The sequence below is a fragment of the Dromiciops gliroides genome, chromosome 3, assembly GCF_019393635.1.
Source record: "Dromiciops gliroides isolate mDroGli1 chromosome 3, mDroGli1.pri, whole genome shotgun sequence".
Taxonomy (NCBI): domain Eukaryota; kingdom Metazoa; phylum Chordata; class Mammalia; order Microbiotheria; family Microbiotheriidae; genus Dromiciops; species Dromiciops gliroides.
Genome location: NC_057863.1, coordinates 302,413,632 through 302,440,159, shown reverse-complemented (window position 1 = coordinate 302,440,159; position 26,528 = coordinate 302,413,632). Strand labels below are relative to the sequence as shown.

The 26,528-nt window shown below is 39.6% G+C and overlaps 1 protein-coding gene across 3 annotated transcripts in view; it reads right to left on the bottom strand.

Annotated features, from left to right (window-relative positions):
• The window catches only part of MAP7D2 (MAP7 domain containing 2), a 175,722-nt gene that overhangs the window by 147,989 nt on the left and 1,205 nt on the right, over positions 1-26,528 (bottom strand). The gene's annotated exons all lie outside the window — the stretch shown is intronic.

Sequence of the window (26,528 nt, the reverse complement as noted above, 5' to 3'; positions counted from 1 at the left end):
TCAATTAGCCTTTATAAAGGGTTTTTCACTTTAAAGATGTAAAACTCAGGTTATTTCCCCCTCACACCTCAACGACACACTCTCCTTCCCTACCTCCCCTCAGGCTCAGGGAAGTGTGGGCTTAAACCTTGATCAGTGGGGAGCTAAGTAGAGAGAAGCCATCAAAGGCATTCTGGGTTGGTCCCAGTCCTCATTAGGAGTTCATAGGCTCATAATCAACCCATGAACATTTATAAGAGCCTACTATTATGCTAGATGCTATGTTGGGCACTGGAGATACAAAAACAAAATAGAAACAGTCCCTGACCTCAAGGAGATTATATTCTATCCAGAAAACCAACATGTACAACTATAAGTAGAAAACAAAAATATAAAAAATAAGTACAAGGCAATCTGAGGGTGGGGAAGGTGAGTGGAAGACTTGTACTCGCAAGACAAGGAAAAGCTCGAGATAAAATGTGGTATTTGAGCTGAGATTTAAAGGAAAATCGGGATTTTAAGAGGAATAGTAAGTAGAGGAAAGAAAGAGTCCATTCTAGGAATGGGGGTCAGTTTCTGTTCAAAGAATTTAGGGCTGAAAGGGCCTAGTTCAAGCTCCTTGTTTTTTCAGCTATAAAAACGGAGGCCCAAGAGTCAGAGTCAGTAGTATATGTCAATTCAAGTTTGTTTTTCTTCCAAACGGTAGCCTACTCTTTTCCACTCCCACAGTGCTATTGTATAAGGATGTTAAAAGAAACTCTTCTGTATTGGGCGAGCTTTAGCAGTGGAGGCATTGTGACTGGATATATTTCATATTTGTGCCTCTTTCCGATTATTATCATTGACTTCTATATATGCAGATGAAGACTCTCTACCACAATTGTAAGATAATTCTTGGAAACTTTAAGGTCAAAAAAAGTGACAACACTCCAGATGTTACTCCATCCTGTCTATTTGGGTTTGTCAAACACTTTTGGACTAGGAAGACTCATGGCTGCTTAAAGAATCTGAAATGTATAGACAAGGCCCTGCTCTGTCGAAAATGTACACAACAAGAGTAGTAGTCATAATAACCAGTTAATTACTCAAGGTTGAACTAGAAATCGAGAAAACACTGCAAAGTGTATTTTTTTTAGTGAGGCAATTGGGGTTAAGTGACTTGCCCAGGGTCACACAACTAGTAAGTGTTAAGTGTCTGAGGCCGGATTTGAACTCAGGTACTCCTGACTCCAGGGCTGGTGCTCTATCCACTGCGCCACCTAGCTGCCCCTGCAAAGTGTCTTATTAAGTGGCCTAATCATGTCACAAAGCTAGTAAATGTCTGATTCTGGATTTGAACTCAGGGCTTCTTGAGCCGGCCAGGTCTAGTACTCTCTACACTGTCACCTAGTTGCCTTTTCTCTCCTCAGAGACCTTTAAGAAAAAGAGTCATCACCAACTCTCCCAGAGATTTCAGCTGTTTCTAGCAGCAGCAGCACCCCCACCATCCCAGCTCAGCAGTGTTAAAACCACAGCTATGATCTAACTCAATATTAATAGCATGGCACTTGACTTTCCTATAAGCAAGGAAAATAATTTTATGTATTCTTCTATGGTGCCTTTATAATACTTTTTTTCTTTCGTCTGCTGTTAATTATTTTGCAGTACCAAGCTACATGTAACTTAATTTGAAGAATGTTTTAAGAGCAAACTACAATGTTTTAAGGCTGAAGGTAGCTCTTAGCAAAGAAAAAATGTAATCACCTTAGTGATTCAGTGTGTTAAAAGGTTTCCCCTCACCCGCTTAGGAAATATGTGAGACCAAATTTTAAAGCCCATTCTATAAAGCCATTTTTTAAAAATCCAAGAACAGTCAAATAAGCATCTTCTACATTGTAGTGCCTGTGATTACAGTATTATTGCAAATTTTGGCACTCAGATAATTACTTGTACTTTGGTGCTGCTAATGTAGAATTGGGCTCCAAAATATTGGAGCCTATTGTTTAGTGGTATAGTTGTACACAGATCTCGATTATAGTTTTTATATAGTTATTTCTTAAATAGCACCTTCTAGGTCAGTCAATAAGCATTTATTAAATTCCTACTCTGTACCCAACATTTTTGCATATCACTTTACATACAGTTGAATATTTCACTTTATAACAACTCTGTGAAAGTGGGGATTATTATCATCCCCAGCAGGTATGCTGGGGGCAGCTAGGTGGCGCAGTGGATAGAGCACCGGCCCTGGAGTCAGGAGTACCTGTGTTCAAATCTGGCCTCAGACACTTAACACTTACTAGCTGTGTGACCCTGGGCAAGTCACTTAACCCCAGTTGCCTCACTAAAAAACAAACAAACAAACAAAAGAAAACAAAAAGAAAATAGCAGGTATGCTGTTACCTCTGAAGAAAAGTGTCATCACAAAATAAGAAGAAAGTCAGTTGCCTATGGACACGAAAAGTTAGAAAACAAAAAATTATATTGGAAAATTCCTGTAAAAGGAACATTCAACCCTGCTGACTTTCAGTCCACTGACCAAAGGACTAATGTATTTTGTCATTTTCTAACTAAATAAAAGATGAACACTGTAATCATTTAAAAAAAAGATGGCAGAATAATAAGTAGTAGATCAAGTAATCTCTACTGACTAGCTGTATGACCCTAAGTAAGTCACTTCTGAGCCTCAGAATAAAATGGGGATGATAATATTGACTGACCTAGAAGGTGCTTGATAAATGTCTGTGGATTGATTTATATATAAATGTGAGCTATGATTATCAGAAGTTAACAAATTGATTGTAATAAATAAAAGATTCTTAAGCATCAGACCAGCCCAATACTACATTCTAATAATAAGAGAATTTTCCATCAGCCCACCCAACAAGATTTCACACTGCTAGAATCATATACAGACCACTGCCCTTAAAAACTTGCTTTTGGGGCAACTAGGTGGCACAGTGGATAAAACACCAGCCCTGGATTCAGGAGGACCTGAGTTCAAATCTGACCTTAGACACTTGACACTTACTAGCTGTGTGACCCTCAGAAAGTCACTTAACCCTCATTGCCTTGCAAAAAAATACAAAAACAAAAAATACTTGCTTTTCCAGAGAGTCATGACTTGTGATGATGATACAACTCTCAAAAGGTAAGGAGTGGAATCCTGAAAGCTGATAGCTTTAATGACAGTGGAGCTGATGATAAATATCAAGGAAACCCCAGGAGGAATCTAACAATTCTAAGAAAATGATTGAGAACATTAGGATGTTCCCAAAGGGAATGACTATACAGTCAGCCCTTTGTTCCATACTAATCCCGTCTTCCTGTTTTATCACCTTACCATAAGTCATGGAAGCAGAATATCGTAGATTTAAACCTGAAAAGGGATACTAGGATCCTGAATTTGGAGCTAGAAGGGGCCTCAAAGGCCATGTAGTCTAACCACCTTATTTTACAGATGAGGAAACTGAGGCAGAGAAAGTTTTAAGTAATGTGCCCAAGATCACAAGAGTAGCAGAGCTGAGATTCAAACTCAGGTATTCTGACCTCAAATCTAGGTCCTGTTCTGTTTTTATAAATCCACTCCCACAGTACCAAATACCTGTGAAATTCAGTTCAATTTGGGCTTTAACTTACTTCAGTCTTGGAGTACCTTATGCTATCCAGGAAAGTTTTGATAGGCACATAACAAACACCCTTCTGGGATAAAAAATCAATGATTTATTCAACATCTGTCATTCCTTGTCAATCATTAACCATTCATTAGGCCTGGTATTTTTGATCCAGGGGCATAATCCAAGAAAGAATACAACTTCATTCAGTCTCATTAGGCCACCCCATTGGGTCCCAAAACAAACTCGACATAAATTACTCAACAGCATTTTTTCCTCTCATTTACATGGAGAGTGAAGTCATTTTTCAACCAACGCCCTTAATAAGAGTTCAGACATGAATCTCCTAATAGGGAATTGGGAGAATCTTGAGAAATATACCAGGTATGAGCAAGAAACTGGGCTGTTCACAATTTTCATGGCTATGAAGACATAGATTTGGGTGACTGAAATTTCAAAAGCTGGCTTTAGTCACCAGTTTTAATTTGTATCTTCAGCATGTCTCCCTTACTCTGGTAGAATTCTCTGAAACAGAAATGTCTCCTTGAAGCAGGAATTTTTAACCATTTTTGGTGTTCTGGACCCCTTCGGCAATATGGTGAAGACTCTTTTTTGGAATAATATTTTTAAATAAAATAAGATACATAAATGAGATACATAAGATTACAAAAAACCCAAATCATTAAAATACAGGAACCAATTTTTTTTTAAGTTTGCAGATGCCCCCCCTCCAAATGAAGAACCCCTCCCCTACAGAGGATCAATGTCCAGGAATCCAACTCTCTGATCCATCCCACAGTATGAGTGCAGTAACAGTGGACTCCCCGGGTATCTGCTCATGTATTGCTCACAAACTACAGATACCGCCATCTCTATCCCCTACCCTGGTTTGCCTATGAGCCATGGAATCTCTTGCAGTGAAAACATTGAATTATGGATCTGCAAAGTACCTCAGAGATCATCCATCCACCTCTCTCCTTTTACATATAAGGAAACTAAAGCCCCAGTTTGATTCATTTCATCCAGTGTTCATCAAGAGCAAGGCACTGGGGGCAGCTAGGTGCTGCAGTGGATAGAGCACCGGCCCTGGATTCAGGAGGACCTGAGTTCAAATCCAGCCTCAGACACTTGACACTTACTAGCTGTGTGACCCTGGGCAAGTCACTCAACCCTCAATGCCCAGCCCCCCCCCCAAAAAAAAGAGCAGGGCACTGAGTTAGAGACAAAAAGAAAGAAACCAGTGTCTTCATCATAGTTAAGGAGCTTACATTCTAAGCTGAAGTGGAGTGGGGGAGTGGGAGAGAGAACAAGGCATGTACACAAAGAAATCAATACAATGTATTATTCTCTGGCTGTCCCCCACGCCTAGAAGGCTCTACTTCCTCTGCTCTGACCACTGATCCCTTCAAGTCCCCACTAAAATCCTATTGATTCCAGAGCCTTCCCTCTGTGGTGTAGCTTGTTTTGTATGGATGTGTTTGCACGTTGTCTCCCCCATTAGACTGTAAGCTCCTTGGAGGCGTGGACTGTCCTTTGCCTCTTTGTATTGTATCCTCACTGTTTCTAGGACACAGCAGGCACTTAATAAATGTTTATTGAATGAATGGGGAGAAAGAGTATGAACTCTGGATGGGTAGGGTAGGAGTCAGGGAAAGTTTCATATGGGAGGTGACAACATAGCTGAGGCTTGAAGAAATACAAGGATTCTGAAAAATAGACATGAGCACAGCAGACCCATCTGGCACAAACTCAATTCATCAATCAATCAACAAGCATTTATTAAGCTTTACTATTTATGTGTCAGGGCAGCTAGGTGGCACAGTAGCTAGAGTGTCAGGCCTGGAGTCAGGAAGACTCCTCTTCCTGAATTCAAATCTGGCCTTGGACACGTCCTAGGTGGGTGGGTGACCCTGGACAAATCACTTAACCTTGTTTGCCTCAGTTTCCTCAATTGTAAAAATGAGCTGGAGAAGGAAATGGCAAACCACTCCAGCAAGCAAACCCCAAATGGGGTCATGAAAAGTCAGACATGACTGAAACGACTAAATTTATGTGGCAGACACTGTACTAGTTTTTTCAGATACAATGAAAATAGCCCCTGCCCTTAAGAAGCCTTCATTCTAAATGGTAAAGACAACATTCCTTGAGGGCAGAGACTGTCTTACTTTTTATATTTGCATCCCTAAAGCTTAGCACAATGCCTGATACATAAGATGTTTTTTTCATAGATGCACTGAGTCTTCAATTTACAATGCCCAATAGGCGGTCCATGATGTGCAGCTGGAGCCCAGTAGAGAGACTAGGGCTAGATATATAGAACTTTGAGATTTTCAAAGTACTTTACATGTTATCTCATTTGCATAGAGATTACAACTGAACCAATGGTGAGATCACCAAGTGGGAAACTATAGAAGAGAATCAAGAACAAAGCCCTCAAAGGACATTCTCCGGTAATAGGTGTGACATGGGAAAGGAAACTGACAAAGAATAATGAGATTGATAGGAGAAGAACCAAGACAGAACAGTGTCATGGTATCTCAAAGAGTATCTGGGGGAAGATCTTAGGAGTCAGCAGTGACAAAGGCTGCCGAGGGATCAACAAGGATGGATACTGAGAAAAGCCCATTAGATTTGGTAATTAAGAGATCATCAGTAACTTTGGAGAGAAATGGTTTCAACTGAATTATGAGGTCAGACACCAGAAGCTTTCCATCTCTGATGCCTTAAAATGTAAAATGAGCCATAGATTTTTAGAAATAACCAATGTGGGAATTTAATTTGTTTAGCTGAACTATACATACTCATTTTTTTTTTCATTTGTTCAATTGAGAGACGTAATCGAGAGAAAACAAATGAACAGTTTTTTAAATTTAAATTTTAAAATTTAATTTTAAATAATACAGATTTAAATGTAAGATTTTTTCAGGTTGTGCCATATTGTGTTAGACGGTGAAATCTATTGGTAAAACATCACAACCTAGCCTGGCTTTTTGACCACATTATGAACTTCCAAGCAAAAAGATAGCAGCCTCTTTCTTTCTTTTTTTTTTTTTAGTGAGGCGATTGGGATTAAGTGACTTGCCCAGGGTCACACAGCTAGTAAATGTTAAGTGTCTGAGGCCGGATTTCAACTCAAGTACTCCTGACTCCAGGGCCGGTGCTCTGTCCACTTCGCCATCTAGCTGCCCCAAGTAGCCTCTTTCAAATGAGATAATCAAATGAAATAAATTAGATTATATATGTAAAGTGCTTAGCATAGTGCCAAGCACACAATAAGTGTTTAATAAATGTTTATGTCTCTCCTCACCTCTTTCCCACCAATTTTCAGGATAAAATTTATATAAAAATTATTGTTTGTTGAATGTATTAAAGTGAAGCAAAGTGGCACCCAACTGTAGGCCTTTCCTCTAAGTTGAATAGAACGAGTATTTAAGCACCCCAAAGCTTCAGACACTTCACAAATATTACCTTATTTAAACAACCCTAGGAGGTGTGTGCTATTATTATCTTCATTTTACAGATGAGGAAACTAAGGCAGACAGAAGCTGAGTGACTTTCCCAGGATCACTTGGCTATTAAGGGTCTGAAGTTGGATTTGAACTGGATCTCCCTGACTGTAGGCACAGCATCCTGTCTACTTGATCATTTAGCTGCCCAGTGGAGTGTCAAGGAGAAAACTACTCACTTAAAGGATTATACTTTGTCCCAACTCTGCAAAGCTAGGGCAGGAACAAAAGGGACTTTCTACCTACATATATACACCCTCGGGCCTTCCTGGAATAAAAAGTCTTAACTGTTCTCTGCTTTGTCAACCAAAAAATTCAAACTATTTCTCTTCCTGGTAAACTTCTATTTGCTAACTCCTTAAAGTTCATCTAACTTCAACAGCATGCATTTATCTAAAACAGGGGATCTTAGTCTGGCATCTGCACACTTAGAAAAATGATAATTGTATTTCAATACACTTGGTTTCCTTTGTAATCCTCTGTATTTATTTTACACATTTAAAAACATTATTCTGAGGAGGGAGGGGAGGTCCATACGCTTCACCAGACTGACAAAGGGGTCCACACAAGGATTGCTGGAGTCAGCTTCAAACAGCAGCTGGTTGCTAAATTTCAGTGTGAGCATTTAAGTCTCAGAAATCAGCAAATTTGGTCTTGATGTATTGTTTTGCTGATTGTCTAGACTTAAGAAAGTGATGGAGAAAATGTTAATAACGATTAAATTTTAAAATGTGTTTTCAGTACCCCTCCCCAAGCAGGTTGTTAAACATTTACTAGCATGTACTGAGTCCATGATACAACAAAAGGTTAAGAAGCTCTGATGTTTGAAAACAGCTTCCATATTCCTAGGATGAACCAGAGTCTAAACAAGAGAACCTAAGAATGGAAGCTTGTAAAATGACTTACTTGCGGCCCAAAGCTCTTTTATCATTTAGGATTACAGATTAAGCAGAAAGGGCCCTTCCTTAGAAGCCCTGTTACCCAACTAGTGACGACGGAGTGGTAAATGTTTAAACAAATGGTTCTCATGAGGAAAAAAATATGCCCACAACGCCCTTTTTTTTTATGGTAAAGTATAACACGCTTTCTTTTCAAAAACTTACAAAGTATATAGACAGACTTTTCTTAACATAAAAATCATCTATCTAAAACCAAAAGCAAACACCCTGTGCAATGGTGATGTTCTGGAACCTTTTCCAATAAATACAGGAGTCAAAGCAATCACTATCATTTGATATTCTCAAAGTGCTAGCAATAGTAATAAGCCAAGAGTTAAATATCCGTATTTCTGAATGATAGGGTAGTATACTTGGAAAATCTTAGGAAATCAGCAAAAATATTCATTGATAAAGTAAATGACAAATAAATTTATAAACAACAAAATAAAGCCTCAAAACTTAGCTGCATTTCTATCTAACAATAGAATCCAAGAAAAAATAATAGCAAAGGAAATCCTTTTCAAAATAACTACAAAATGCATAAAGTATTTGAGGATCAATCTATCAAAATATACAGAAGATATATAGATTCAATTACAAAATACTCCTTAAAAAATAAAGGGCAGGGGGCAGCTAGGTGGCACAGTGGATAAAGCACCAGGCCTGGATTCAGGAGGACCTGAGTTCAAATCCAACCTCAGACACTTGACACTTACTAGCTGTGTGACCCTGGCCAAGTCACTTAACCCTCATTGCCCTGCAAAAAATCAAAAATAAAAAAGTACTTTACAAAAAATAAAGGGCAGGGGCAGCTAAGTAGCACAGTGGATAAAGCTCCAGCCCTGGATTCAGGAGCACCCAAGTTCAAATCTGGCCTCAGACACTTGACACTCACTAGCTGTGTGACCTTGGGCAAGTCACTTAACCCTCATTGCCCAGACCCCCCCCCCGCCTCAATTAATAATAAATTAAAATAAATAAATAAATAATAAAGGGCCTGGGGGCGGGGGTGGGTTGCAGAGCCAAGATGGTGGAGGAAAGACAGCAAGTATGACAAAAAACTCCAAACAATGCCATAAGACCATTCCTGGAGCAGCAGAACCCACAAAAGGAGGGTCTGAGACCATTCTCCAGCCAAAGACTGCTTAGAAGTTCAGGCTGTATCAGGGTGGGAGTGGAGCCCAATCCATGGCAGCACTGACACAGATCCAGCCCCAGGCCATGCCAGAAAAAGAGACCTCCAGAGCCTCCAAATCAGTTGCAGCTGTGGCTAACTCAGCTCACAGTCCGGTGAGAGGGTTGAGGGCAGGGGAGACCACAGGGGTCTCCTTGGCACTGAGGCGGAACTCTGATCACAAAGCCCTTTTAAGTTTTATCTTCACAATTAACATTTTCTCCATCACTTTTTCTAAGTGTAGACAATAACTAAAACAATAAATCAAGGCAAGATCTGTAGTCTTTGTTGATTTACACTGTATAAATGCTCTCATTGAAAATTTAACAACCAGCTCTTGACAGATGTACACACAAATGGGGAAACTGAGACGATGGAGGCTAAGTGACTTGCCAGGGTTAAAAAGGTAGTAAAAACATCAATAACAAGCTCTGAGTGGAGAGCCAATAAGAGTTGCCAGTAAACAATGATACCAAAGTAAATTTACTTGTCCCAAGGTCATACATCCAGTAAGGAGCAGAAGCAGATTTTGAACCTGGGTCCCCTAACTACAAAACTAATTCTTTCCACTGAACTATTCTGCTTCTCTCACAGCTGGTACAAGACAAGTTGAACAACTTTCAGCACATAGTATAAAACCTTTCTTTTTCATATAGTTTCTTTCTTTTGCTAAATCTCCAGCAAGCTAGCCTGCTTTAAAATATATATATATATATATATATACTCATTCTAAGATCTTCACTACAAAAGGATGCTTATTTAAAAATAGGAAATTTAAAAATAGGAAAGATAAAACAATATATTACCTGTACTAAACACTTCTCACAAGAAGACACAGAGTCCTCAGGTACCGCTCAATAGAACTAAAAGAAATTAAAACAATTGGGGAGAGGAAGAATACTCGAATTCCATTTCTTAAATTGCTCCAAAAAACAAAAAAATAAAGATTAGCATCTCACACACAGGGGGAAATTAGAGATATGTGGGAATTAATAGACCATGATAAGAGACAATTATTCTTTAGAGATAATATGTTTGCTTCTACTTTGGACTAAAACACAAATGAAGTAGAAATTGAAGGCTGGGGAGAATATTGAGGAGAGAAATAAAACTTTCCTCACAGTAATTACATTACAATTAGCCACTTGAAGGTGAAACTTTTGTGCCCCCAATCAGCTCTACTGCTAATGGAACAGGGAAGTAAATAAGCATTAATATAGCACCTACTGTATGCCAGGCACTGTGCTAAGAGCTTTTACAAATATTATCTCATTTGGTCCTCACAACAACCATATAACATAGCAGCTGTTATTTTCATTCTGTACTTGAGGAAACGGAGACAAAAAGAGGTTTCGTGATTTGTCCAGAACCATATGCCTAGAGTCTGAGGCCATATTTGCAATCAATCTTCCTGACTCCAGGCCCATCGCTCTAACCACCACACCACCTAGTTGCCTGGCTGACAGAAGTGGTCACTGTTCAGCTCTGCTTGGTAACATATATGATTCCAGGCTTAGAAAATTATCCATCTATAAGGAAAGGTCTTGCTGAAAACTGAGTCAACAATATTTCATCTTCAAGTTTCATCCCAAACTGAAGTTAAAGGGCATAGAAAACCCAATGTCAACAAAATATAAATGGCAACAAGCTAATAAACAGGCACTAGGAAGCCATAAAAATTTTGAATTGTGTACATAAAGTTCTTGTTCTCGTTTGTGTTCTCTTTCTCTCCCCCTCCTCCTCCCTCCCTCTGTCTCTGTTGCTCTGTGTCTCTGTGTCTCTCTGTGTCTCTGTCTGTCTGTCTGTCTGTCTGTCTGTCTCTCTCTCTCCATTCTCCTAGAACTCTCAAAGAGCTGATTAAAGACTTCTGGGTTCCAAGATTTACTCAGTGGAACTGATGGGGATCACAATGTCCCCTTGTTTTTCTGAAAAGTCTTCATGAGTCGCCATGGCTAAAAATCATCACATGGTGGCCAACATTCTGGGGATGAGCCCCACCATTACTTAGCCTGGTCTCTATATGGACAGATAAAACGATCATGAGGGTCCTTTCCATTACAGTAGAACTTGATAGAACTTGAACTCTCAGGACAGCCTTTAAGAAGCCATGATTGGGGGCAGCTAGGTGGCTCAGTGGATAAAGCACTGGCCCTGGATTCAGGAGGACCTGAGTTCAAATCCGGCCTCAGACAACTTACACTTACTAGCTGTGTGACCCTGGGCAAGTCACTTAACCCTCACTGTCCCACCAAAAAAAAAAGTTTGGGGTGGGGAGAAGCCATGACCTCTTCCATACTACCACGAGACATCCAGGGAAGACTTCAGAAAAATATGAGACCCAGATTTTTGAAGGCCTACAATGGGCAGGAGCTACAGCTACCCCAAAAACAAGATGCTTTAAAAAAAGTAAATTAAGTAAATAAATAGCAAATAAAATAGAAAGGAAATAAATAGGTCACCAAATATAGGTGGCCTTGTTACTTTGAGCAATATTCAATGCAGATATATCCTTAACTACTATTTAAAGGAATCCTATTGTTAATGTTTTAAAAAAAAGTAGTTAACTACTTTTAGATTACCTGTTGTGTGAATACCTATGTGTGTTTAAAGTAAGGCAAGTAAGGCATATATATATATATATATACATATATATATGTTGTTTACAGGTGCATAGTAGGTGTTCAATAAATACTGATTAACTTGACTTTACTAGGTGTCTACATGTACATGGAGCTGATTTACAAACACCTTCATACAATCCCTGCTAGCAACCTGCCCATGACAATATATGTTACCAAGAATATCTATATAATTAAATATACAAAGTGTGTGAATTGTGAATACAATCAAATTATTTTATCATTGCCAGTCCTGACCCTTCCAGCTAGGGTATACTTCCCTTCTCTGGGGCTCAGCATCCTCATCCATAAAATAAAAAGATAGGACTAGATCACTTTTAAGATCTGTTCCTGTTTTAACTCTATGATACCATGATTCTACTAAGCAACTGGCATTTATTAAGTACTGACTATGTGCCATGAGTGGTGCTAAGCACATAAAACAAAGGGCAAAAAATACTGTCCTTGCCCTCAATGACCTTACATTCTTTTTTTTTTTTTTTTGGCGGGGAAATGAGGGTTAAGTGACTTGCCCAGGGTCACACAGCTAGTAAGTGTAAAGTGTCTGAGGTCACATTTGAATTCAGGTCATCCTGAATCCAGGACCTGTGCTTTATCCACTGCACCACCTAGCTGCCCCTTTATGACCTTACATCCTAATGGAAAAGACAACATGCCAACAGGAGGTAATCTCATACATACTGGCACTATGTCTGAAGGACTGAAGTCACAGCCAACATTTATGTAGCACTTACTAGGCCATGAAGGGGTTTGTGTTTGTTGTTATTCAGTTGTCTTCAATTCTTCATGACTTCATTTGGGGTTTTCTTGGCAAAGATACTGGAGTGGTTTGCCATTTCCTTCTCCAGTTCATTTTACAGATGAGGAAACTGAGGCAAAAGGGCTAAGTGACTTGCCCAGGGTCACACAGCTAGTAAGTGTCCGAGGAAAGATTTTTAACTCAGGTCTTCCTGACTCCAGAGTCTGTACTCTCTCCATCTTTGCCAACTAGCTGCCCCACTCAGGTCTTCCTGACCACAGGCCTGCTTCTCTATCCCACTGCTCAACTAGCATCCCCAGAGGAGGCAATGCAATGAAATATGCAAAATTCTCCTAAGGCCTTAATTTAAAAAAACAAACTATTAAATTATCTCCAAGCCTTATCTGATAAATCTATTAAGAGAGTTACTACCATCATTTCCTTACTCTCTCAAGCCCATTCCATTTCTGGGCTACAGAGATTTACAGGGGTTGGGGGAGTGGAGAACAAAGTGGGAGGAAGAAAAAAGGAGAATGAGGAGGAAGAGGAAGAGAAAATAACCAGAATCTCCTCTAATTTTCCTTTTAAAGATCTTAAATATCAGGAACGCTTTCCCCCAACCTTGGTGGTCTTAATTAAAACTCTGGAAAAAGAAAATGTGGTTACTTCCACAGAAAAACACAAGAACCACATGAAAAATGTCAAATTTCCAAACAATCTGAGAAATGCGAATCAACAACATTAAGATGCCACCTCATACCCACCAGAATGGCACAAATATAAAAAAAATTATTTATGCCAATGTTGACAAAGCTACAGGGAAACAGAAACTCCATGACGCTGCTGGTACAAACTTTTTGGAGACCATGCAATGAAGAAAAAAAATAGCTAATCATACCCATCAAACCCAGAGATTACATTAATAGGACTAGTATCCACAACGCACCACTTAAAGGCAAGAGAGACCTATTATCACAAAAATATTTAGAGCTGTTCTAATTAGAATAGAAAAAAAGAAAAAGAAAATACCGCACAGTGGAGAAAAGGATGCTGGATTGGGAGCCAAAGAACCATTCTGAGGTGGCACAATGGAAAACATTAGACACTAACTAGCTATGTGAACCTGGGCAAGACACTTAACCTCTGTCTGCCTCAGTTTTCTTAAATGTAACTGGGGATAATAACAGCACACTGAGATAATGTTTGTAAAAGTCGTTAGTATAGTGCCTGCCACATAGTAGGTGCTATATACATATCTTTATTCCCTTCTCTTCTCCCAAAGGACTTGGAATCAAATCCTGGTTTTTTCACAATCTGACCAAACTGTTGACTTCCCTGAACCTCAGTTTTCTCAACTGAAAAATGAGGGGACAAAATTGAATGGCCTCTGAGGTCCCTTTGAACACTAAATCTGTGGTCCTTTTATCAGGCAATTAGAGAACAGATAACTAGATTGTGATATATTAATGTAATAAAACAGAATGTTAATTCTCCAGCTTTAAATATGATTCAATGGGGAAAAAGGAACAAAACGAATCACCCAAGGAGGTGAGCGAAGATGATTAACAAACCAGAATGGTTCAGGAAGAGTAGAAAAAAAATCAGAGTTAATGAAGGCAGAACTTCAGGGGGGCCTGGAAGGTAATGAGAAGAAATCTTTTGTTCCTTTCCAAATAATTTGGCACTGGGTCACATGTAACAAATCATCATCAATAGACATATTGTTGAGCACTTAATATGTGCAAGGTATCAGGTGAATTCAGCTAAACTCAAGTCAACAAATATAAAGGGTCTAATACATGCAATGCATTGTGCTAAAAGCTAAACAGAAAGGTGTAAGATAGATGGAGTCTAGGCTTTGGGCTTCCTCTCCCAGTCCCCACTAGCAATGACATATAAGGTCTTCCGGGTGGCTACTATATCTTCCCCTTGGGGTTCTAGAATGGTTCTGAGGGGTTGTGATGTAGTTCACAAGCATCAACCAGTATAATCCTCTCTGCCTGTGAATAACAGTGGATTTCATTCAATTAGCCAACCAAACTTAATTAGCCTTTAAAAAGGGGTAATTTTACTATGGACAGCTAGGAGTTGAAGTGTCAGGCCTGGAGTAAGGAAGACTCATTTTCCTTAGTTCAAATCTGGCCTTGGACATTTAATAGCTGTGTGACCCTGGGCAAATCATTTTACTCTGCCTCAGTTTCTTCATCTGTAAAATGAGTTGGAGAAGGAAATGGCAAGCCATCTAGTATCTCTGCCAAGAAAACCCTAAATGGGGACATTATGAGTCGGACACAATTGAACAACAATTACAATTTTACTATAGTAATTTAGCTGGTACAGTTGATACAAAATATTCCCCTCAAAAAAGTCCTTGGGGAAGGTGGAAAGCATTCATATAGTGCCTACTGTGTGTCAGGCACTTTATCAAGTGCTTTTATGAATAGTATCTCATTTGATCTTCACCAACCTCATCTAACCCTTCCAAATAGGTGCTATTATTATCTCTATTTTATCATTGAGGAAACTGAGGCAAACAGAAATTAAGTGACTCACCCAGGGTTATACAGATAGTAAACATCTGGATTTGAACTCTCCCTGACTCCAGGTCCAGTACTCTATCCACTCTGCTACCACCTTGAATGTGATACATTCTTCCACCAGTACATAAGTTCAAGCACAATTGGCAAAGATGCTAGAAGTCCTTCCTTTTGCTTCTTGAAGTACTCATTAAGTTCCTCTTAAGTATAATGATGTATCTTTTCTGCTCCTTGTAAAGCTGTGAATCAGCCTTTTTCTCAATTCCCCATTCCAAACGAGCCTCATGAATCAAGAATAACAATAACAATTAACCAATCCAAACATACTTCCTTTGCAAAATGACTCCAGTTCATCCAGTGGCTTTCAAGGACATGTATCAATATATTTTTTTTACATTTATATTAAAGCCTATGATTGTCTGATTCAACAGAGATGGAAAAGAGGTACAATTATTGTTATTATTCAGTCATTCAGTTGAGTCTGACCCCATGGACCATGGCACACCAGTCCCTTCTGTCCTGAACTTTTCTCTTGAAGTCTGTCCAGGTTCATGCTCATTATTTCCATGACACTATCTATCTCATCCTCTGCCATTCCCTTTCTTTTTGCCTTCAATATCAGACCCAGCATCAGGGTCTTTTCCAATGACTCTTGTCTTCTCATTATGGGGCCAAAGTATTTAAGCTTCATCTTCATTATTTGACCTTCCAGTGAATAGCCTGCATTAATTTAAATATTAACTCAATTTGTAATTGAGATATATTTTTGGACCTGGACAATGTATTAATTTGTTTTGGTTGTGACTATGCTTACAAGGGAGGGTTTTAAAATTTAGGTAAGAGGAAGGGAATCAGAGGGAGAAAAGGAATAGTGATAGTGATGATGAAAAAGAGAATAAGAAAAAATTAAAAAAAAAATAAAAAAGAATAGGAAAGAAAAAAGTATCAATGAAACATTAAAAGAATGCACAAAAGAGAACAGATGGAGGTTCAGAGGGAGATCAGGGAAGCAGGACAGCTTTGAAATTACTTAATTTTTTTACATACTTTAAAAAAAGAAACAAACTGGATATAGTGGAGATTTATAATTTCTTATGTAGTTTTTTTCTGTTCATTGCATATGGAGGAATTAAAGTTGTTGGTGGTTGTCAAGTTCAGAATTTTTTTTTTCAGGGCAATGGGGGTTAAGTGACTTGCCCAGGGTCACACAGCTAGTAAGTGTCAAGTGTCTGAGGCCGGATTTGAAGTTCAGAATCTTTAAAAATAAAATTATCTCCCTAATCATCTAGGCAGGTAATTTTTCCCCATATAAATATTTTATTATTTTCCAGTTACATTTAGAGATAATTTTCAACATTTGTTTTTATAAGATTTCTAGTTTCAGATTTTTCTCCGTCCCTCCCCTCCCTCCCCCCTCCCCAAGACAGCAAGTAATCTGATATAGGTTATATATGTACAATCACATTAAACATAATTCTAGGCAGGTAATTTTCTTGAATGTACTTTGAAAAACTCAGTGGCAGCACCAGTTTCTGCTCTGAACACAAAGGAAGGCTAGACAGAAATAATCTTATGCTGTTTTTGTATGAACAGACTTGTGGGGTGTGATGACCTCTTACAATATGCCACCTCCCTTAAACCTTTCTTCATTTTCCTTACCTTTCCAAATGAATCCACCTGCAGCATATGGGTATTGTGCAGAGAGGGAGATACGGGGTGGTGGCTGGGAGCAGGGAGGGAGCAACAGAAGTACTTGGGGCTGGTTCCACCATTCTCTAGTGCCTGGCAGAGTATATCGTGAGGGGGTGGAGCTTCAAAAGGCCAAGGAAAACAGTGGGTATGAGAAGGCACTTGCTGTGCTAGCACATCTTCCTCTTGCCCCAACCCTTCCAATTACCTGCCTCACCCCTGTTAGCTTCACCTTTTCCATTCTTCTTTGCCTTTGCCTTTTTTCTTTCAGGTTTCCGCATGACAGAAGTAGGGAAGGATCTCAAAATTAAGAAGAATACCGACATTTTAAAATATACTACTTGTTTGGCAAAGTCAGATATTCACGTTTCTTTATATGATATGCAGGCCAACAAATATTCAGTTTCTTTATGATGCTATTTATATAATATTCTGAACAAATGTTCAGGTTCTGAACATCCCATCACCTGTCATCGGGTAGCTTGGTTGTGATACTGCCACCACCCTGGTGCAGGCCCTCATCACCTTGTACCTAGACTGTTGCAGTAGCCTTGTGTCGGGTCAGCCTGCCTGCCATGATTTTCTCCCCAGTCTAGAAACCAAAGTAATTTTCCTAAAGAGGTGATTCAGCCACGGCACCCCTCTACCCAACAAACTTCAACGGCTCCCTATCGTATCTGAAATCAAATATAAAATCATCTGTTTGGCATTCCGAGCTTTCATAACCTGCCCTACCCCACCTTTCCAGTCTTCATTTTCTCCCCCCGGGCAATGGGGGTTAAGTGACTTGCCCAGGGTCACACAGCTAGTAAGTATCAAGTGTCTGAGGCCGGATTTGAACTCAGGTACTCCTGATTCCAGGGCCGGTGCTTTATCCACTGGGCCACCTAGCCACCCCCTCTTTCCAGTCTTCTTACACCTTACAGCAGTTGTTCCCAGTTCCACACCCCATTCTGCAATCCAGTGATGGTGTCCTCCCTACTGTTCCTCACATAAGTCACTCCATTTCTCAGCTCTGCATGTTTTCATTGGCTGTTCCTTATGCCTGGAATCTTCTCCCTCTTCATCTCTGCCCCCTTTGCTTTCTTCAAGTCCCATAATAAATTTCCACCTTCTACAGAAAGCCTTTCTCAATCCCTCCTGATTCCACTGACTTCCCTCTATTGATTATCTCCAATCTATCCTGTATCTATATACAGTTTGTACAGAGTTATTTGAGTATTAAGCACCTTGAGGAGAGAAACTGTCTTTTGCCTTTTTATTTGTGGTATCCATAGCACTTAGCACATTACCTGACACATAGTAGGCACTTGCTAAGTATTTATTCACTGACTGATTGTTCCTTGGAGCCAAGAAGCTAGGCAAAACATTCTAAGTAGGCCCCATAATGAGAAGACAAGACTCACTGGAAAGACCCTGATGTTGGGAAATATTAAAGGCAAAAGGAAAAGGGAATGGTAGAGGATGAGAGAGATAGTGTCATGGAAATAATGAGCATGAACCTGGATAGACTTCAAGAGAATAGTGCAGGACAGAAGGGGCTGGTATGTCCTTGGGGTCAGACTCAACTGAATGACTGAATAATAACAATAATTGTGCCTCTTTTCCATCACTTCTCAGTCAGGAATGTGTAGCATTCTTCATTGTTGGTCTTCTTGAATTGTGGTTGGCTGCTCCACTGATCAGGATTCTTCAGCCTTTCAAAGTTATTTTTCTTTTTGTTATTCTTTTTTTTTTTTGAGGGGGACAAAGTTATTTTTCTTTATGGTATTGTAGTTCTATAAATTGTTCTCCTGGTTCTGCTCACTTCACTCTGCTTTAGTTTATACAATCTTTCTATGTTTCTCTGAATCTGTGCCTTTGTCATTTCTTACAGTGCAATAATATTACATTATCTTGGGGCAGCTAGGTGGCAGGGGCAGCTAGGTGGCGCAGTGGATAGAGCACTGTCCCTGGAGTCAGGAGGACCTGAGTTCAAATCCAACCCCAGACACTTGACACTTACTAGCTGTGTGACCCTGGGCAAGTCACTTAAACCCAATTGCCTCACCAAAAAAAAAATATTCCATTATCTTTATAAATCAAAATTTCTTCAACCATTTCCCCAATTAATGGGTAACACCCATCTTAGATTCCTTTTTGTTTTTTGCTACAACAAAATGAGCCATTATATATATATATATTTTGTACCTATAGGTCCTTTTAGGAGGAGAATTCCTAAACTAGAGGTAGAGATATATGATCATAAAAGATAAAACAAACAACTTTGATTACATATAAATGTTTTTGCATGAAAAGAATCAATGCCTAACCACCATGATCATCATACAGAAGAGATCCCCGTGGAGATGGAGCCCTTCCACCTCCCTAACACCAGCATGAAAAGTTGACCAATTGTCACCATGTCACCATCAGACAAGTAAAGACTGAGAGCCCCTTGCCCCAAACCACTGGTTCTATTTCTGGCCTGCCCTAAGAAAGCTACCTCTGTGGGACCTGACCACTGTCCCTACAGGTGCTGCACCCCCTACCTCCTCAGCAGCCACAGCTCCTAAAGACCCAGAAAACCAAGTTCTTTACATTAAAGTCCTTGGCACCATTGGAGGATTCTACATCAGAAGCTCCATGGAAATGACATTCAAGAAAATAAATTACCATCTGCCTCCTGACCTTTCCATCTGACTTAGAGCTGAAACTTCATAAGCCTTGTCTTCCCTGACAGCAGGGACTGAGCTTCCTTTTCTATTTGTGTCCCCAGTGATTCTCACAGTGTTTCTTACTGGGCATATGCCCCAAGGCTGTTGCCGAAAGGCAGGTCCCATGTATAACAAAATATTCATGTGGGGCAGCTAGATGGCACAGTGGTTAAAGCACCGGCCCTGGAGTCAGGAGTACCTGAGTTCAAATCCGGCCTCAGACACTTAACACTTACTAGCTGTGTGACCCTGGGCAAGTCACTTAACCCCCACTGCCCCGCAAAAAAAAAAAAAAATATTCATAGCGGTCTCTTCATGATGCTATGTGACTATGGGCAAGGCTCATTTAACACTGTCAGGGATCTAGGAAACTTTCTAAGACTAAATTATAGGAGCAGCTAGATGGTGCAGTGGATAGAGCACCAGCCACGGATTCAGGAGGACCTGAGTTCAAATTTGACCTCAGACACTTGACACTTAACCCCAATTGCCTCACCAAAAAAAGAAAAAAGACTATAAATTACAGGTGGGTTGCCATTCTATGCAGGGGTAAAGTAAGTTTCTATAAGAGGAATTCCTAACATAACATAACAGAACCTAAGTAACTCTGAGACAACAAAAGCAAACAAACCAACCAACCCAGAAGCAAAGTAAGTGCCCATTGACGGGGGGGGGGGGGGGGGGGGGGGGGGGGGGGGATGGTTGAACAACGGCTGGTCTATGAAGGGCCACTAAATGAGCTTAGTTAGGTTTGGGGGCTTTTTGTAATTGATCAGTCGTGTATGACGATTTGTCACCCCATTTGGGGTTTTCTCAGTCTGCCATCTCCTTCTGCAGTTCATTTTATAGATGAGGAAACTGAGACAAAGAGGGTTAAGTGACTTGCCCAAGGTCACATGGGTAGGAAGCATCTGAGGCCAGATTTAAACTCATGAAGATGAGTCTTCCTGACTTCAGGCCTGGTACTCTATCCATTGTGCCACCAAGATGCCCCAGCAAGATGGGGACATTAAATTAAATATTAAGTATGGCCTCAAATGGAGCCACCAGAGTTGGGAGGCTGGGGTTCTAGTCATTTTTGACACTAGATCATGGTCTCTTCAAAGGAGTCACAAGTTTTGTTTTTGCCTTATTTGTAAAATGGAGACCACAACCTATTTCAAGTACCACTACATCTCCCAGGATTTTTTTTTTCCTTTTAGCTATGTGGGAAAGGCTTGGGTTCTCAAGTTGAATCTCAAGCCATACTTTCTGCAGTCTCATTTTCCCTTTTATCATTCCCTTTGCTGTTTTCATTCATTCATTTATTCATTCATTCAATAAATACTGAGCACCTACAATGTCCCAGGCACTGTGTTAAGTGCTGAGGATTTAAAAAGTGGCACGGTCCCTCCCCTTAAATTTATAATCTAATGTTCTGAGAGTCAGTGATAGTTGTAATCCCATCCTCTAGAGCCTAGCTTCCTAAACTGTGGGTAGAGACTCCATATGCAGTTGCATAACTGAGTGTGGGGGGTCAGGAAAAAAATGACAACAGTAAAAGGTTATGTATACCTATTTTATAGACCTAAATACCTGGGGTTATGTAAAATTTTTCTTGAGTGAAAAGGGGTCTCAGGTGGAAAAAGTTTAAGAAGCCCTGCTCTAAAGTCGTACCTTTTACCAATGGTTTTTATTCTAATCTGTCACTGTCTTTGGCCACACTTAGCAAGGAGATTGAGTATTTGCTGGCTGAGGCAGATTTGGGGCTCTTCTGCCCACCTCACTGTGGCAACGAGGTAGAGCTAAGGTGCACCTTTATAGTACTATGAAGTGCTGTGTAGATATATGGCATTATTAACCCCCCAAAACTTTGGAAGTTAATTTCATAGCACTAGATAGCATTTAACAGTTGGTTTACAAAGTGATTTCATGTCCATTATCTGTTATCTCATCTGATTCTCATCACTACCTTGTGATTTATGTAGGATAAGTGCTATTAGTCTCATTTTACAGATATAGAAACCAAGTCAGAGCTTTTGAATGACCCACTTCCACTCAGCTAGCAAGCAGCTAGCACAGAGCCAGAGCTAAGAGACTCATTCAAACCCAATTTTTTTTCACTCCAACACCAAAGCTTTTCTCCCAAATACCGTCCCCTCCCACATTGCTTCTTCAAAACTGTCCTCCAGACAAGGAATAGCTTTTCTTTTAGCTTGAGGTCTCAGCCTTGAAGATGGATGGGGGTATCTTTGGACTCTTTATTACTTATTGCTTGGGGCTTACTAGCCATCCGGGTACCCAATTATCTCTTTCCTCTTCATATTTTGTTAAAGGTTGTAATTTATCTTCTGCCTTAAGATTTTTTTCCTAGTATATTCAGAAATATTGTTTCAAAGACTAATAAATGTAGATGAGCGGAAGTTGTGATTTAAGGGAAAAAAAAAAAGGAACCACTAAGCAATATATCACCAGAAGGCGTTTTACATAATTGCTGGCTCCAGTTATTCCAAATGCTGCAAAGTTGTTGGGATGTCTTAGTTTGTCTCTAGAGCATACACAGTCTGGAATTGTGGTTGGGTTATTAATAATAATAGCATTCATGTAGCACTTTAATGGTTGGGAAGTGCTTCAGAAGAGGCTTGTTTGAAGAACAGCCTGAGGCCACTGTCATTGGGTGAAAGAGTGGGGCAGGGGAGGGAGTAGAAGGTGTGAGAAAACTGAAAAGGGAGGAAAAGGGCATGTTATGAAGGGCTTTGAATTTCAGAGGATTTTAATATAATCCTGGAGGTAATAGGGAGCCACTGAAATTTACTGAGTGCAGGGGTGACAAGGTAAGACCTGCACTTTATGTAATTTCCTTCATTTATCAGGGTGTATTAGAACCATTGCTGGAGACTGGTTCTCAATCTGCCTCCCTGACTTACTTTACCTGTGAAACCTTGAGAAAATCACAAACTCTCTAATTCTGTTTCTGTTGCAAAACAAAACAAAAAATCCCATTGACTTTAGAGGTTCAAATAATTTTTTAAAAGAACATAAATGTTTATTTATTGACAGACATATATATTTCTAGTCATCATTAAACACTGAGGATACAAATAAAAATAAAAATAATCCATGATCCAAAGACAAATTTATGGATGTAAATAGAAAGCGCTATGAGTTTTTTGGAGTAGGTCTGCATAAAGCGTTTACTGATTTCCCTCAAATACTAGTGAACAGTGTCCAAACTACCTTGTATTTATGTACTTTATATGTATATATATTTTTAAATTCACTTTATATTTATACCACATGCATTTATATGTATTTGTTGTAATGTAAGCTCCCTGAAAGTAGGGATTGTTTGCATCTTTGTACTTGCATCTCCAGGCCTAGCAGAGTTCCTGACACAGAGAAGGCACTTAATGATTAATGTTAGTTTATGGATTTATTTGGTTGAATCTAAGTGAATCATGATAGATCTTAATTATACCCATTCCACAGTTGGACCCTTACCTGATTTCATTGCAAAAATTATAAAAATCATCTGCAAACAACAAATCCAACAAACACTGGATTTCAAAAATGTAGAAACCTGTTTCAAGAGTTCAGTCCCCCATAAAGTGACAAAGACCCAACTGGTCCATCTTTTAACCCAACACAAAACCCATGAACATTTGTAAAATAAGCCTGAGAAAGAATTCATGTATATATTAAACAGAATCTTAGAATATTGGAGAGAAATTAAAATAGGGAATAACTAAAACAAAACCCAACCAGGAATGCCTTAAATTATATACTTTTATTCTAACTGTTTCACATATGTATATAATCACACATGAAATGATTAGACTATATTATATATGGTTTATATAGAATATTATGAGAGAATTAGAATATATTATATACCAATATATATTGCCTATACAAATATGTATATGGGTATACATGTGTTTATACATACATATGTGTATGTATGCATACACAATTATATGTATGCATACATACAACATATGGCACAGTAGAACTCCTGCCTTAGACTCTTTTTTTTGGGGGGGGGTGAGGCAATTGGGATTAAGTGACTTGCTCAGGGTCATACAGCTAGTAAGTGTCAAGGGTCTGAGGTCAGATTTGAACTCAGGTCCTCCTGAATCCAGGGCCGTACCTTAGACTCTTAATTGGCTATGTGACCCAGGGCAAATCACTTGACCTCTCAGGCTTAGTTTCCTCATTTGTGAAATGGAGACAGTAATAAGCACTTGCCTCACAGGATTATTATGATTATAAGAGAATATTTGCAAAGGACTGTATAAATGCTAGCTATTATCATTATCTTGTCTGTCCAACTAGCATTGTGTGGGAAAGTTGTGTCTTACAGTTTTCCACAGTACAGTAAGAAGGATTCAAGAAATAATGAGTAGGAAAGAATGGGATCACAGGATCACAAGTTTTAGTACTTTAAAGGAAGGAAACAAACATTTATCCCAAATATTAACTTATTTGAGCCTCACAACAAATCTGGAAGGTAGGTGCTATTACTGTCCCCATTTTACAGATGAGGAAACTGAGGCAGGCAGTGGTTAAGTGACTTAGTCACTGAGAGTTGATTGGAATTCTTCCTGACTCTAGACCAGGGGAAGTTGGGGGGGGGGGAGCACCTTTCTCTGCTGTACCACCTAGCTAGTTTACAGGTTCACCTAATCCAAGACTTCATTCTAGATAGACCCTGCTTGGTTAAGATCATTGGACCAACTCTTTACCACTATATTAAGGGCCAAGTGAAACAAAACCTTAAATGTTGCTGATTTAGAACTGAAATGAACAGTAGAAAAATCAGTCTAAGTCCCCTCATTTGATAGATGAGGGCACTGAAGTCCAGAGAGAGGAAGTTATTTGCTCAAAATCACACCAAATTAACAAGCATTTATTAAGCACCTACTGCACATAGAGCATTGAATCAGGAATAGAACCCAAGTCTTCTGATTCAAATACAGTGCTCTTTCCCTAAAAAAGTCCTACACAAAGAAATTAGACTGCTTTCCTAAAAAGGCTATTTTTCATAAGTACAATTCTCCAACAAAAAAAGAAAAAGCATTCTTACTATGCTTGCTATTGGACTACTGGGCACTCTAAGCTGAAGCTTCCAATATTACTTTTTGCTTTTCTTACAAACACCAAAGAATACTCAGCTCCTGGAATTTAGATTTCTAGTCATTCCTCTGGCACATGTCTTCATTCCAGCTTTACACATCAAAAGAAGGAAAACAGAGTTGAGCTAATCCTTATGTTACCACAAAACATATTAAAATATTTAGTAATAAAATTGACAGTTACACAATTATGGTGAAAGATTGAGATATTCTGCCTCTGACAGGATATGTTAACAAAACAAGTCCTGGAAAACTCCATCCTAAATTCCTCAGGAAAAATTTGGAGGCAACTGAGTGTCACAGTGGAAAGAGAGGGAGATCTGAGTTCAAATGGGGCCTCAGACACTTTACAGCTGTGTGACCCTGGACAAGTTACTTAAGTCGTTTGCCTCAGTTTCCTCATCCATAAAGTGGGAATACTAACAGAACCTACCTTCTGGGGTGGTTCAAATGTTTATAAAACATCTGGACGAATTAGGTGCTTAATAAAGGATAGGTATGGAAATATGCATTTTTACATATTTTATGGTACTATAATTATTCTCAATTGCTACACTTGAAAAAAAAACAATTTTAAAAACCAAACGAACAAGAAAATGAGATTATGGATCATAGAACTGGAAAGAGACCGTAGGGATCATTTAAGTAATCTCATTTCACAGATGAGGAAAACAAGGCCTCAGAAATGTATACTTGTTCCTGGAGAGAGCCATACAACTGATTAATGAATATCCCCCTGGGTTTCGTTCCTGCCTACATTTATGGTAGTGGCAATACAAAAAAAAATCGTAACTACTTAAATAAATGGTTTTTATAAAATCATTTTAGAAAAATAAAATTACCCAAAACAGTATGAAATGTTTCCCTACCGCTTATCCTTCAAGACTACGTGCAGCCACTTCAAAGGGTTAGTGGGGCCACAATTCTTATCCACAATTCCATATATTTTCAATCCGATTCTCTTTCTCTCCAGCGGGAGTATGAAGATTGGAACAAGTCTCTAGTAACTGCAGTATGGAACTGGGAAGCTTATTGGTACAGCTGCCACATAAGAACAACTGGGGCAGGTCTAAACACCTGAATGTTGCCTCATGGCGAATAGCTTAGTTCTCATAAAACCAGAGTCTACTTTAAAGCAAACAGAAGAACTTTGTAAAGGCATCCGTGCTGATGAGTAACCGAATCCCCAGCACGCCTCTCTCCTGCTCAAGTCTAAGCACATTTAAAATACTCACAATCGGCTCTCTGCTCTGTAGCTGCAGGTTTGCAACTACGCTTTGCAGCCCCAGGGAACTGCGAACCATTAATCTGTAACAGCTTCTGCCAGTAGTTAGTTCTGATTTTCACACATCCAGGGACTTAGAAAGTAGAAGACCAAGCAGTTCCACGATTACGGCGTACTAGGTTTTTAAATGTGTGTGTGGCAACAAGCCCACATCTGTGGCCTGGGTTACATACATTACACGGATCCCCAAGCTCGCTTTGAGCCCTCTCGGGGAGTAGAGTTGTCTCTGAGAAGGGTTTACAACTGGAAAGAGAGGTTCGCTTTCGCTTTTCCCACTATTATAATCCACCCGACCCCCTTTCCCTTCCCCCCTACCCCCAACCCATACAACACACAAAGTCCTCTCTCATAGCTTTCGATCCTGTTTAGCAGTCCAGCTTCACGCTGGGCGGTGCTGACACCTTTTCAATTACGAAGTGCGCTTTAGGTAAGACACTGCCCACTCTCCACCCCAAATACACACACAATGTTAGCTACACCCTACCCTACCCTGTCTTACCCTACCACGGGATTTTATAGCTGCTTGTAACTCTGGTGAACGCGCACACACATACACACACGTATACACAAAGGCACATACACTGGCCTTTGGAGCTACAGGAGGATGTCTGGGCAGCTGCCTCCTCCACCTGCTCACCA